The 12,760-nt window shown below is 40.5% G+C and overlaps 1 protein-coding gene and 1 long non-coding RNA gene across 4 annotated transcripts in view; both read right to left on the bottom strand.

Moving 5' to 3' along the window:
* The window catches only part of LOC118006412 (growth hormone receptor), a 257,995-nt gene that overhangs the window by 145,077 nt on the left and 100,158 nt on the right, over window positions 1-12,760 (bottom strand). The window lies entirely within an intron of this gene.
* On the bottom strand, window positions 4,681-7,042 carry LOC118006417. Its single transcript, XR_004678067.1, has 2 exons — window positions 6,027-7,042; window positions 4,681-5,134 (listed from the first exon to the last, which is right to left on the bottom strand). It is a non-coding gene; the product is annotated as an uncharacterized LOC118006417 (long non-coding RNA).

Raw genomic sequence — 12,760 nt, 5'->3', positions numbered from 1 at the left:
AAGTAAAAGTGTAGAGGAACTTTGAGAGGTTAAGTGAATCCCTCAGACAGTTAGAACCATGTTTGAGATCTCCAAGGCCTGCCTTCCCCTTTCCATGCTTCTTCATAAATGTGAAACTAGGCTGACTAAGCACATGAGCAGGGGGCTACCAGTGAGGCAGGAAAAACTATAGACAGTAAGAAAAAGAGAAGGAGTAAAGTTTGGATTTGAATTATGGACAGGGGCAGACACCACAGGATTTTCAGTGCTCCAGACCTGTCAAACACGGTAATAATTCATAAATGCTGACACAGCAGTTTCTTTAGGAGTATTGCTCAAGGGATATAATATTCACCTCTAGGCCTTAGCGTCTCCAAGAGCACCTGATCTACTTTCGGGTACTTTACTTAAGAGCTATGAAGTGTGCTCTTTCCATGACATGGCAGCATCCCCTGCCCCTGCCCTGCCTCCTCTAAGCCTATATATATAAATAGAAAGAAGTCTATTTGGCCAGACCGACTGGCTGCCAAATAGATGGCAGACATTGGGCAGATCAATGTCACGTCTCAGCTCCAGGAAGTGTATAATATACCACTTTACTCTTCGAGATCATAGGTGTCACAGCTGGACTTGGACCATTCATTGTTAACAGCTTGAATAGAAAATACCCTCAAAAACAGTGCTGTGTCACAGAAATATAATGTGAGACACAAGGGCCAGCCACGTATGTACTTTTAAGTTTCCTGGTAACCACATTAAGAAAGAAATACATAAAATTTATTTTAATCATATATCTTATTCAACCCAATGTATCCAAAATATTATCATTTCCTCATATAGGTGATATGAAAAGTATTGAGATATTTTACACTCCTTTTTTCATATGGAATCTTTGAACCTAGTGTGTATTTCACACAGCACATCACAACTGGCGCTAGCCAGACTTCAAGTGTTCCAGAGTCCCATGCAGCTAAGTGGCGACCACATGGCAGCATGTAGCTCTGGGACACTGAGAGACTGTGGATGTCCACATGGCCAGCTCCCTGGCTAGGCCAGAACATATCTGTGCTTATTGCTCATGAGCAAGTCAAGCTGCTGACCAAGGACCTTTAAACAGTTATTTTGCAAGGTCTAATAGTTTCTTCAAGTCCTGGAAAGAAACAGTCTTGCTACTGAAGCAAGAGGCAAGATGTTCTAGGTCTCTCTCATATTCATTTTGCAGATAATCACTGGGCACTGAAATCTACATAGAGTTAAACCATAAACCTTTTATTTGGGGCACAAATCTGGCACAGAGCACCAGATCTGTCATTAGTTATGAGACGTCCAGCAAATCATTTCTCCTAGAGAAGGAGTCAGCAATCCCATGCCCGGGGTGCCAGCCCAATACGGCCTGACTCGGTAACTCGGGCAGTCACTTATCACCGCCTCAGCTTCCTTATCTCCAAAACAGAAAGTTTGGAGCGTATCAATAGTTCTCAGCCTTGACTGCAAATTAGAACCATGTGGGAAACTGGGAAAAAAAAAAATGACCTGGTTTTATAGATAAATCAGAATCTCTGTGGTGGGGCCTGAGTATTAATCCCTTAACATTTGTTATGAGATTTTAAAGTGCAGCAAGGGCTGAGAATCACTGACCTAGTACAAACCAAATGTGCTATGATTTTTCAGTTTGTGAAAATAGTGCTCACACACCCCAGGGAGCCTTCCTCAGCTGAGTGGAGGGAGAGGAAAAAAAAAAAAACAAACCAATCTTTCCCATTTAGTCAACCAATAAGGATAATTTTTGCAATAGAGGACTTCCTATGCCAAGTGGATGAAATACTAAATATAAAGGTAGGAAAAGAAAATATTATCCCATGAAATGGCAAGATAAAGAGAATACACGTAATGGATGAAATCAGCCATTCACAGATAAGATCACTCAAGTAATGACAAAACATTATTTCAAAGTGTTGCTCACGAGGTCCCCTCAAGATGACCATCTCTGGTTTTTCAATCAAACACCAATTTAGGTACTTCTCTGAAGGACCTCTGTAGATGTAATTAAGGTTACTAATCAACTGATTTTAAAATAGGGAGATTATCCTAGATTACTGAGGTGAGCCAATGTAATTAGCCTGTAAAAGCAGAAGTAATCAGTGAGATGTGGCAGAAGAGGAAGTCAGAGAGATGAGAAATCTGAGAGGGATTTGATGTGCTGTTGCTGGAGGGGGCAGCAAAGAAAGCAGGAGATTAAGGCAGGCAGACTCTGGGAGCAAAAACTGGCTCCTAGCTGCCAGCCAGCAAGGAAACAGGGAAGACAGTCCTCTGACGTCAAGGAATTGAAGTGGGTTAGCAACCTCAAGGAGCTTGGAAGCGAATTTATCCTCAGAGCCTCCAGAAGGTAACAAAACCCTAAAAAATATTTTGATTTCAGCATTCTCTAAGCAGAGAATTCAGCTGAGCCATGCAAGCTGTGCCCAGACTTCTTACCTCATAACCGTGAGGTAATCAATGGGTGTTGTCACAAATCAATATATGTATGATAATTGGTTATGGAAGCAATAGAAAACTAATACAATCTCTAAAAGTCCATTATAGAGTCCAAGGTTGACTTCCTAAACATTAATCAGGAAGATTATTATCTAGTCACCATTGGAACATGTCCAACCGGAGAAGGGCTTTTTAGCAGAGCAAAGAAGTTTGTGACTTGACATCAAGACAGTATGGTACTGGCACAAAACAGACACACAGATCAATGGAACAGAACAGAACACCCAGAAATAGACCCACAACTCTATGGTCAATTAATCTTTAACAAAACAGGAAAGAATATCCAATGGAAAAAAATACAGTCTCTTCGACAAATGGTGTTGGAAAAACTGGACAGCAACATGCAGAAAAATGAATCTGGACCACTTTCTTATACCATACACAAAAATAAATTCAAAATGGATGAAAGACCTAAATGTGAGACAGGAAACCATTAAAATGTTAGAGGAGAACACAGGCAGCAACATCTGTGACCTTGGCTGCAACAACTTCTTGTTAGACACGTCTCCAAAGGCAAGGGAAACAAAAGCAAAAATGAACTACTGTGACTTCATCAAGATAAAAAGCTTCTGCACAGCAAAGGAAACAATTAACAAAACTAAAAGACAGCCTACAGAATGGGAGAAGATATTTGCAAATGACATATCTGATAAAGGGTTAGTATCCAAAATATATAAAGAACTTATCAAACTCAACACCCAAAAGAACAAATAATCCAGTTAATAAATGGCAGAAGACATGAATAGACATTTTTCCAAAGAAGACATCCAGAAGGCTAACAGACGCATGAAAAGATGCTCACCATCGCTCACCATCAGGGAAATATAAATCAAAACCATGATGAGATACCACCTCATACTTGTCAGAATGGCTAAAATTAACAACCCAGGAAACAAGAGATGTTGGTGAGGATGCAGAGAAAGGGGAACCCTCTTATACTATTGGTGGGAATGCAAACTGGTGCAGCCACTCTGGAAAACAGTATGGAGGTTCCTCAAAAAGTTAAAAATAGAGCTACCCTACAATCCAGCAATTGCACTACTATGTATTTACCTACCCAAAGGATACAAAAATACAGATTCAAAGGGGTACATGTGCCCCAATGTTTATAGCAGCATTATCAACCGGAGCCAAACTGTGGAAAGAGCCCAAGTGTCCATCAACTGATGAATGGATAAAGAATATGTGATACACACACACACACACACACCCACCCACAATGGAATATTACTCAGTCATAAAAAGTAATGAACTCTTGCCATTTGCAGTGATGTAGACGGAACTAGAGTGTATTATGCTAAGCAAAATAAGCCAGTCGGAGAAAGACAAATACCATATGATCTCACTCATATGTGGAATTTAGGGAACAAAACAGATGAACATAATGGAAGGGAAAAAAAAGAGAAAGAAAAAGGAGAGAGGGAAGCAAACTGTAAGAGACTCTTAATGATAGAGAACAAAGTGAGAGTTGATGGAGGGAGGTGGGTGGGTGATGGGCTAGATGGGTGATGGGTATTAAGAGGGCACTTGTTGTGATGAACACCAGGTGTTATATTTAAGTGATGGATCACTAATTTCTATTCCTGAAACCAATATTATGCTATATGTTAACTAACTTGAATTTAAATAAAAATCTGGGGAAAAAAATAATTATAGGCAAAAAAAAAAAAAATTTTGTGACTTGAGAGGCAATCTAGTCCAATCAATAAATGATGGATGAGAAATGCTAAGAAATTAGTAAATAATCTGTGACTTTATCTCCTCCAACTGCCCCTGGCCAAGAGTGCTTTAATCAGCCCACAAGAATGTCTCAGTACAGAAACAGGTACAATAATCTCTCAGAGCCTGGTGATGCTCTCACCTGAAGTCATTCAGTTCCCTCTATTCCAACTCTACCATTGCCAAATTACCTTCTGATTCTTATTTTGCTTTCTGGGTTTCTTCTCTTTCTAAAAAATACAATAACCAGCTGAAATGAAATTGCTTGACAGCTGAAATGGAGAATAAATGAATGAATTGGTATTCTGGTATATTGGTCCATCTCTTGAGTTTGGCTAGTATAAATTGGGCCCCTAGAGTCTGATCACCTCTGGGTCAATTGATGCAATTTTTTTTCTGAACACATAAATCTGGACATGAGATGATCCTAGTGAAAGTGAGAAAGACTGAGAGAACCTGTCTGAATCAGTTTGCTGGTCTTGTTTCTCATCTTAACCTCAGATCTAACCAGGGAATTAAACAGATGATGTGTCAATGGGAAGGTAAATCAAAACCAAGGTAAAAATCTACAACAGAATAGGATGGTGGGGGGTAGGTAAGGACAAGCAGCATGTGTTTTATGGAGGAAAAGGTGGTGTGGAAGGGGAAAGCACAGTCTATTTTTGTAACATGTCCTTATATCTAACATCTTGGCTCAGGAGAGCTTGTTTTCAGTCCTTTGAATTAAACATTCAATTCCCAGGAGCATTATGTTTACCACCCAATGGGACCACCACAGCATAACTCAGGAAACTAAATTCAATGACCTGGCCATGTTTCTCCTAAATCATTTGGCTGGTGGATGATGACTGGAACAAGCAGGCTAAGCCAAACCGTGAATCATTTCACAGAGACTGTCCACCTACCAAAACATCAAAGAAACAAACACTTCAATGCCTTTTCACTGTAATCTGTTGGAGTTCAATGATTTCACATCTTGTAGAATAGTAATACAATCAATATTCACCTTTCAAACTGAAAAGTGATTCAAAGGAATTGTTTGTATCCAATCACCTGTGATCATGTTACCAATGAAAACTTTACTTCCCAATGAGGAAGGAAAGCTCCAGGGAATCCCCAGGATGGCAGTTTACATGGAGCTTCATGTAAATGCTAAAGAACTAGACAGCAGGTTCCTCAGACACAGGGAATGATACCTCTGGATGCCCAGAAGGATCTGAAGTAACTCCTGTCTGGAGTGAAGTCAGCATCTCCCACCTGCCCCCAATCTCTGCCTCAGGAACAAACAGCCTCATCCCTCATAGTTCTTTATCTTGCTTGATGAGATTAGGGATTTGCAGTTACCTGAACTAGATACTTTGGTTATGCCATCCCTTCTCACAAGTAACTTGACGCTGTAATAAGAGAGTGATTCCACCTCAGGATTCTCTCTGGAATGTAGCTCCTCCTGCCCCAACCCTAGTCCCACTGCCTCTTCTCTGCCTTTTTTTTTTTTTTTTTTACACGTGAAACAGCCTCCCTCATAGTCTATCTTCCTTTACTTTCAAGTCTGCTGCCAGACAAATCACAAACCTACTTATGCTTAAAAATTATGCTCAAACATCACCACCTCCATGAAGCCTTCTACACTCCCCTGAAACATAAGTGCTCACTCTTCTGTGCCTCCACACTGATATTCTTTAACCTCTGCCATAAATCGTGTCAAAGTATTGACATCACAAGATGATGAACTGTTTGTGGAATAAATGAGTTCTCAGCCTTTTAATCAAAGTTAACAAGAAAGGCACACTAACCAACAGTCCGGCAGATGTTCCTGAAATAGAAGCTGGATTTTCCTCTGGGCTTTACAGCAAGAAGTGTTTAAATTTCCTTTTTCATTCAGTCATGGGTGCAAGCAGATCCTATTACACTAATTTGGTTAAAATCTGTCAGAGAAGGTAGGGTTGAAGGTGGAATATGGTGAATTTCTTGGTCACTGCTTAGCATGTCTTAATCTCTAGCTTCTCAGTCTTGCTGCTCTCACTTATATACCGTGGCAAAACCCTCCCCAAATCAATTATATTCTCTCCTGTTCTCTCTCTCTCTCTCTCTCTCTCACACACACACACACACACACACTCGTGTATGCACATGCACGCACCCCTGGTACCAGAAGAGTAGATGAAAGCACACAACTCATTGCCTCACCTAACAGCCCCTCCCTGCCCCGCCCCCCCCACTGAACTTTGCCCAGAACTTCTTTGGGTTCTGCCAACTGAAGTGAAGGCCAGGCCTGGGCTGGAGCCTCGTGAGACCTATCACACCATCATAACAGAGCCAGCCGGACCAGAGGAGAAGGCAGCCAAACGTTAGAATTTGACAAAGACCACCAGTTGGATAGGTTGAAGAGAGTGGTGGGTGTAACTAACTCTAATCCCATGGCCTCTTTCAGGAGTGCCAGAATGACAGCTCTCAGAGGGCAGAGGCGTCCATCTGCTGTTTTCACTTGTTGTGCAAGCCTCCCAAGTGGCCAGGGTGTAGCACTTCGAATATTTGTTAAATGAAGGATGAATGAATTCCAAAACATTAGTGCCCATCGGAAATCTTAACATATTAACTGTAAATGTTTAACCATGGTATCAGCAGTACAAAGCAACAGACTAGAAAATGGTCAGTACCACCTACATACTAACTGGATATTTATCTCATTAATAGGATATTTTGGTTGACTGGGCAGGAGGATGCAACAATTAGATTATGGGTTTTTTTTTCTTTTTCTTTTTTTTTTTTTTAAAGATTTTATTTATTTATTTGAGAGAGAGAATGAGAGAGAGAGCACATGAGAGGGGGGAGGGTCAGAGGGAGAAGCAGACTCCCTGCCGAGCAGGGAGCCCGATGTGGGACTCGATCCTGGGACTCCAGGATCATGACCTGAGCTGAAGGCAGTCGCTTAACCAACTGAGCCACCCAGGCGCCCGGGTTTTTTTTTCTTTTTAATTAGCTTGTAATAAAGGGAAGTAGGTCTCTCTATAAAAAAAAAATCACAAGTCAACAAAAGGAGCAAAACATTAAGCATTTAGTGAATTATGTACACAAATAGCACAAGAAACAAAATGACTGCTTTCTAGCTCTGGAGCTTCGCCATATTTTTTGCTGCTCTTCACATGGTTAGAACAATCTTGATGGTTGCCATCACTGAGTGTGGCCAGAGTTATGATAAACGCAAGGCTATATGACTAACATTCCTGTGTGTGACCAACAATGCCGTCCATATATTCAATACAAGAAGGCTGCTCATGATTTATGGCCACAGCCAGAATTAGCAAGATCTTTTGTCAGTTAAGACTCCCTTCTGCCTGGCTGGCTTTCCTGTGTTTGTACACGATGAACTATTCTGTGACATGTCATCCATACAAAGTCCTGTAATATAAGAAACCCTCAGAGGGGAACATTCATTTGAATAAGTTAATTAACAATAACTAGGTATGAGTCTCACTGATTGTGAATTGGAAGTTAATTTATTTTGAAATCATATTTGGATGTGTAGAAACAGCCTGACAGATGTCCCCAAAGCACATTTCCAAAGCTGAATTCAGGGGGTCAGAAACACATCATTCCTCAACCTGGTGCTCCCGCAGCGTTTGCGACACAAGCCAGAAACCAAGGAGTTACCTGGCTGTCCACCTTCTCGGCCCCCATTACATCTGTCAACATTATCTCTTCAGCAGCTTTTGAATTCATTTCAGCCCCGTTATCCTCTTTACTGCTACACCAAGTCCCTGCCACTCTGTCTCACTTGGAGGAATGTCCTCTTAACACCCACTAAGGCTCCCCCCCAATCTATTTTTCACATAAAAATTATGTTTTGAAACACAATTACGATTGTGACACCCTTCTGAATAAAACGCAAATGACTTGCCTTGTCCACAGGATTCATTTCAGTCTATAAGGTGATCTCATAGTTACTAGTTGTGCTCAATAGTCACTCACTCTACTTTCAATTAGTAATAGAATCCAGTGCAAGAAGACATTTCACAGCCAACCTTGCAGCGAACTCTGGTCACATGGCTCAGTTCTGGCTGGCAGGATGTGAGGAGAAGTGGCAAGTGCATCTTTCAGGGAAATGCACGTCCCCTCTGCTTCCCCTTCTCCACTCTGCTGGCTTGGACGTTGATGTGCTGGATCACCAGATACACACAGGAGAGCTACCTAGATCTGAGGAACACTTCTGGAACTCGTTACAAAGTAGGATCATAGATAATGTGGGTTTGAACACTAGCAAAGAATCAACTAGCAGTGGTTTTCTGACCCAGCTCATTTTCACCTCTTTTTTTTAGGCTCAACTGTAAGAGTAGTGGGAAAGAGTAATCACACAGGACTTGTATAAAAACACAAAAATTTTATCATTAATACCTACAAAGAAAGAAAACTTACCTGAATGCATAATATTCTGATAGGGCTTTTTTATGAGTCTGAAAAGCTAGGCCCTCCTTTCTTTCTTTTCTTTTCCTTCTTTCTTTTCCTTCTTTCTTTCCTTCCTTCCTTTCTTCCTTCCTTCCTTCCTTCCTGCCTCCTTCCCTCCCTCCATCCCTCCTTCCTTCCTTCCTTCCTTCCTTCCTTCCTTCCTTCCTTCCTTCCTTTCTTTCTTTCTTTCTCTCTCTCTCTTTCTTTCTTTCTTTCTAATGAATTATAAATCCTGTTAGTGTGCTGGAACCAGAAGTATTTTTTACTTTAGAACTTGTGAATGGTTTTATTTGGGGAGTGATTAAGGCCACAGAAAATGGCCATCCTAGTCAGATAAAAATATTTTGATCTAATAAGAAAACAGGTGACAATCTATCCCACCCCATCCCAAACGAAGTTTCCAAACCACAAGTTAATAAAAAGAGATAATACATACTGGTTATACAAAGAACAGGGAAGGGTAGGAAATTAGGAAAAGGAGCCTGGCCTCTTAGTGGGTTATATTTTTCCAGGTTTTGGCACCCAGCTTCCCCAAACCAAATTGTATACTAAGTAATATATTCTGAAATGGTGCTAGTGGGACGAGCATTAGGCTTTCTGCTTTAAACACAGTTTTATTCACAGACATTTCATATTTGTACCAAGAAGATGAGCTAAATCAAGAGTAGGACTACATGACGCTAGTTTGCAAAATGACTGTTTTTCCCGAAGCCAATTTTATTTTTCTGATTTTAAATGCACAATACTTATGTAGAAGCTTGGTAAGTATTAATGCAATGTAAAACAAATTATGAGTTCCTTTTCTGTCATTCTCTTTCCAATAGAATTTCTAAAGACAGTTGAAAACAGACCCTATACAAAAAGCTGTCTCTTCTTTCGTTTTTTCTTTTTCTTTTTCCATTTAATGTTAGTGTCTCTTAAGTACCTGTCAATTAGATTGTCACTTTTTCTAGGAAATTCAGCTTTTAGCAATTCTTTGTGGATTCAAATGAAATCAACCTGGCTTAGCTAATATGCACTGATTAGATTGAGAATAAGGTCCTAATACCAGTGGCTGACTAATAGGAAATACCTGACATTAAATGTTGGGTGACCCGAACAGATTTTATCAGCTTGAAGAAGCTGCAAGTAAGAGGATAGGGAGCTTGAGGATATTACAAAAGGGGACCCATGAAGGACCCATGATATATTGAGATAGAGAAACATGAGAATGGCTATGCACAGCAACAGATCTGATGTCATTATAGTAAATCCCCATTACATGGAATTACATGGAAGCATCCTCTTCCTTGCTAGCTAAAAGAGCATCATACCCCGTCCAGCCACCCCCCCAAAAAACACAAAAACTGTGAATATAAAATTTAACGGCTGCGCTCATTAATATTCCCTCATATTCCTATTACTGGCCATTCAATACAGTGTTTTTCAAACTGTGAGTCACGACCTATTACACTGTAGGATCATTTTAGTGGGTCAAACCCAGCTTTGTTTGTTGGCTTATTTAAACAAAGAGAATGGTGCTATAAGGCTGAACGTTCACACTCCCTGCCCCAATTCGTATGTTGAAACCTTGTCCTCAGTGTGATATTTGGAGGTGGGGCTTGTAGGAGGTGATCAGGTAATGACTGGGGTTAGTGCCCTTAAAACGTGGTCCCAGAGAACATCCTCTACCCTCCCACCAGGTGGGGGCACGGTGAAGACAGCTGTCCATGAGCCAGCAAGTGGGCCTTCACTAAAGATGGCAGCTGCTGACCTTGAGCACCTTGATCTTAGACTTCTCAGGCTCCAGCATTGTGAGAAATAAATTTCTGTTGTTTATAAACCACTCAGTCTATGGGATTTCTGTTCTAGCAGGCAAACAGACTAATTTGAGACGGGAGGGGAGGGGACCAAGACAGTCTCTTCACATGAAACTTTGTGCTGGCCGACATGGCACTGTGGGTTTACACTCTGAACTTCGTCCTCTATGCCCACGACCAGCAAAGGTAGGTTTATTTGTTTTTGTTTTTTTTTTAAACTAAGAGAGTAGTACTGGAAAAGGTGGAAGTGCAATTATAAGCCACGCAGGGCAGACTGAAGAGTTCCAACACACATATGATGGGAGTTCTAGAAGGAGAGAATTTAATTCGACTGCAAGAATCAGTTTTGGAAAAGGTTATTATTGATGATTTCATAAAATTAAAAGAACGGAATGAGTTTTCAGATTAAAAACCCACAGTAATCACTGAGGATTATAAATAAAAATAAATACACAATAGGGCATCAGGATAAAGAAAAACTCTTTACAGGGCCTTCAAATAAGAGGCAGATTATCCACTAAGGAATTCAAACAGGCCAGTAGAAGATTTTCCCTCAGGAACAACAAATGCCAAAACATAAATGAAAACCTTTCAGTGTTAAGAGAAATAACCATCCATTTAGAATCTGATATCTAGCTAACTGTCACTAAGTCTTGTGCTGGGCAAGGGACGGGGGGGCATATAAAAACAGTTTACTATGTAAAGATTCTAACTTTTTTTCAAGAGAGAGTGAGTGAGTGTGAGTGGGGTTGGGGGGAAGGGAGAGAGGAAGAGGGAGAGAGAGAATCTCAGCAGGCTCCACGTTCAGCATGGAGTGAGTGATGGGGCTCGATCTCATGACCCTGAGATCATGACCTGAGCTGAAATCAAGAGTCAGACACTTAACTGACTGAGCCACCCAGGCACCCCAAGAGTCTAACTTAAAAAATGACTAAAGGAACTATTTTTTGCAAGAAGACATGAATCATTTTAAATACACACTGAAAGTCTTTTTAAAAAAGTTCTCTCCCAACTATTCCAGTTATTATCCCTGTAGTTATTGATCCATTTCTCAGCTTTCCATTTAAAGCAAACTTCTCAAAGGAATTGCATTAGACTCTTATTTTCAATTCCTCTTTGTCCACCTTCCTAAACCCATTCAAACCAGGCCTTAACCTCCATCACCCAATGAAATAGCTTTGGCCTGGCCACTAATGACTTCACATTGCTAAATCTAGTGGTTACTTCTTTTTTTTTAAATTTTATTTTATTATGTTATGTTAATCACCATACATTACATCATTAGTTTTTGGTGTAGTGTTCCATGATTCATTGTTTGTGTATAACATCCAGTCCTCCATTCAATATGTGCCCTCTTTAATACCCATCACCAGGCTAACCCATCCCCCCACCCTCCGCCCCTCTAGAACCCTCAGTTTGTTTCTCAGAGTCCATAGTCTCTCATGGTTCGTCTCCCCCTCCGATTCCCCCCCCCCTTCATTTTTCCCTTCCTACTATCTTCTTCTTCTTCTTTTTTAACATATAATGTATTATGTGTTTCAGAGGTACAGGTCTGTGATTCATCTGTCTTATACAGTTCACAGGGCTCACCATAGCACATACCCTCCCCAATGTCTATCACCCAGCCACCCCATCCCTCCCACCCCCCACCACTCCAGCAACCCCCAGTTTTTCCTGAGATTAAGTGGTTACTTCTTAATCATCTCATTTGATTTATTAACATACAACATAATGGACCACTCTTTGAAACACTATCTTAATTTGGTATTTGGACACTATTCTCCATTGATTCTTGGTCTACTTTGCTGGGTCCTCTTCATTTTCTGAACCACATAACATTGGAATACCCTCTCCCCAACCCCCCAGTACTTAACCTCCTCTCTTCTCTTCTCTACATACACTTATTCCCTAGGTGATTTCATTCAGTAATATGTCATTAATATCTATATGATTATGTTCTCCAAATATATAACTTTAATATAAAACTCTTCCTTGAACTACAGGCTCATAATCCAATTGACTAAATAATCCCTTTGGGTGTTTTATAGGAATCTCAAACTTATAAATCTATAACCAAACTTTTTATTTTACCCTCCTAACCTGCTCATTCCACAGGCCTGGTCATTTCAGTCAATATCACCTTCATCCTTCCAGATTCTCAGGCCTTTCAGTCATACCATGAAAACCAATCCATCAAATAATTCTCTCAGATACACCTTCAAATTATATCCAGAATGTGATCACTTCTTGTTATCTCTATCTTCCTCATCCAAGTCACCAATATT

This window comes from Mirounga leonina, unplaced genomic scaffold (assembly GCF_011800145.1).
Source record: "Mirounga leonina isolate KUSES-001 unplaced genomic scaffold, KU_Mleo_1.0 Mir_96, whole genome shotgun sequence".
Lineage (NCBI taxonomy): Eukaryota > Metazoa > Chordata > Mammalia > Carnivora > Phocidae > Mirounga > Mirounga leonina.
This window is presented reverse-complemented; position numbering and strand designations above follow the sequence as displayed.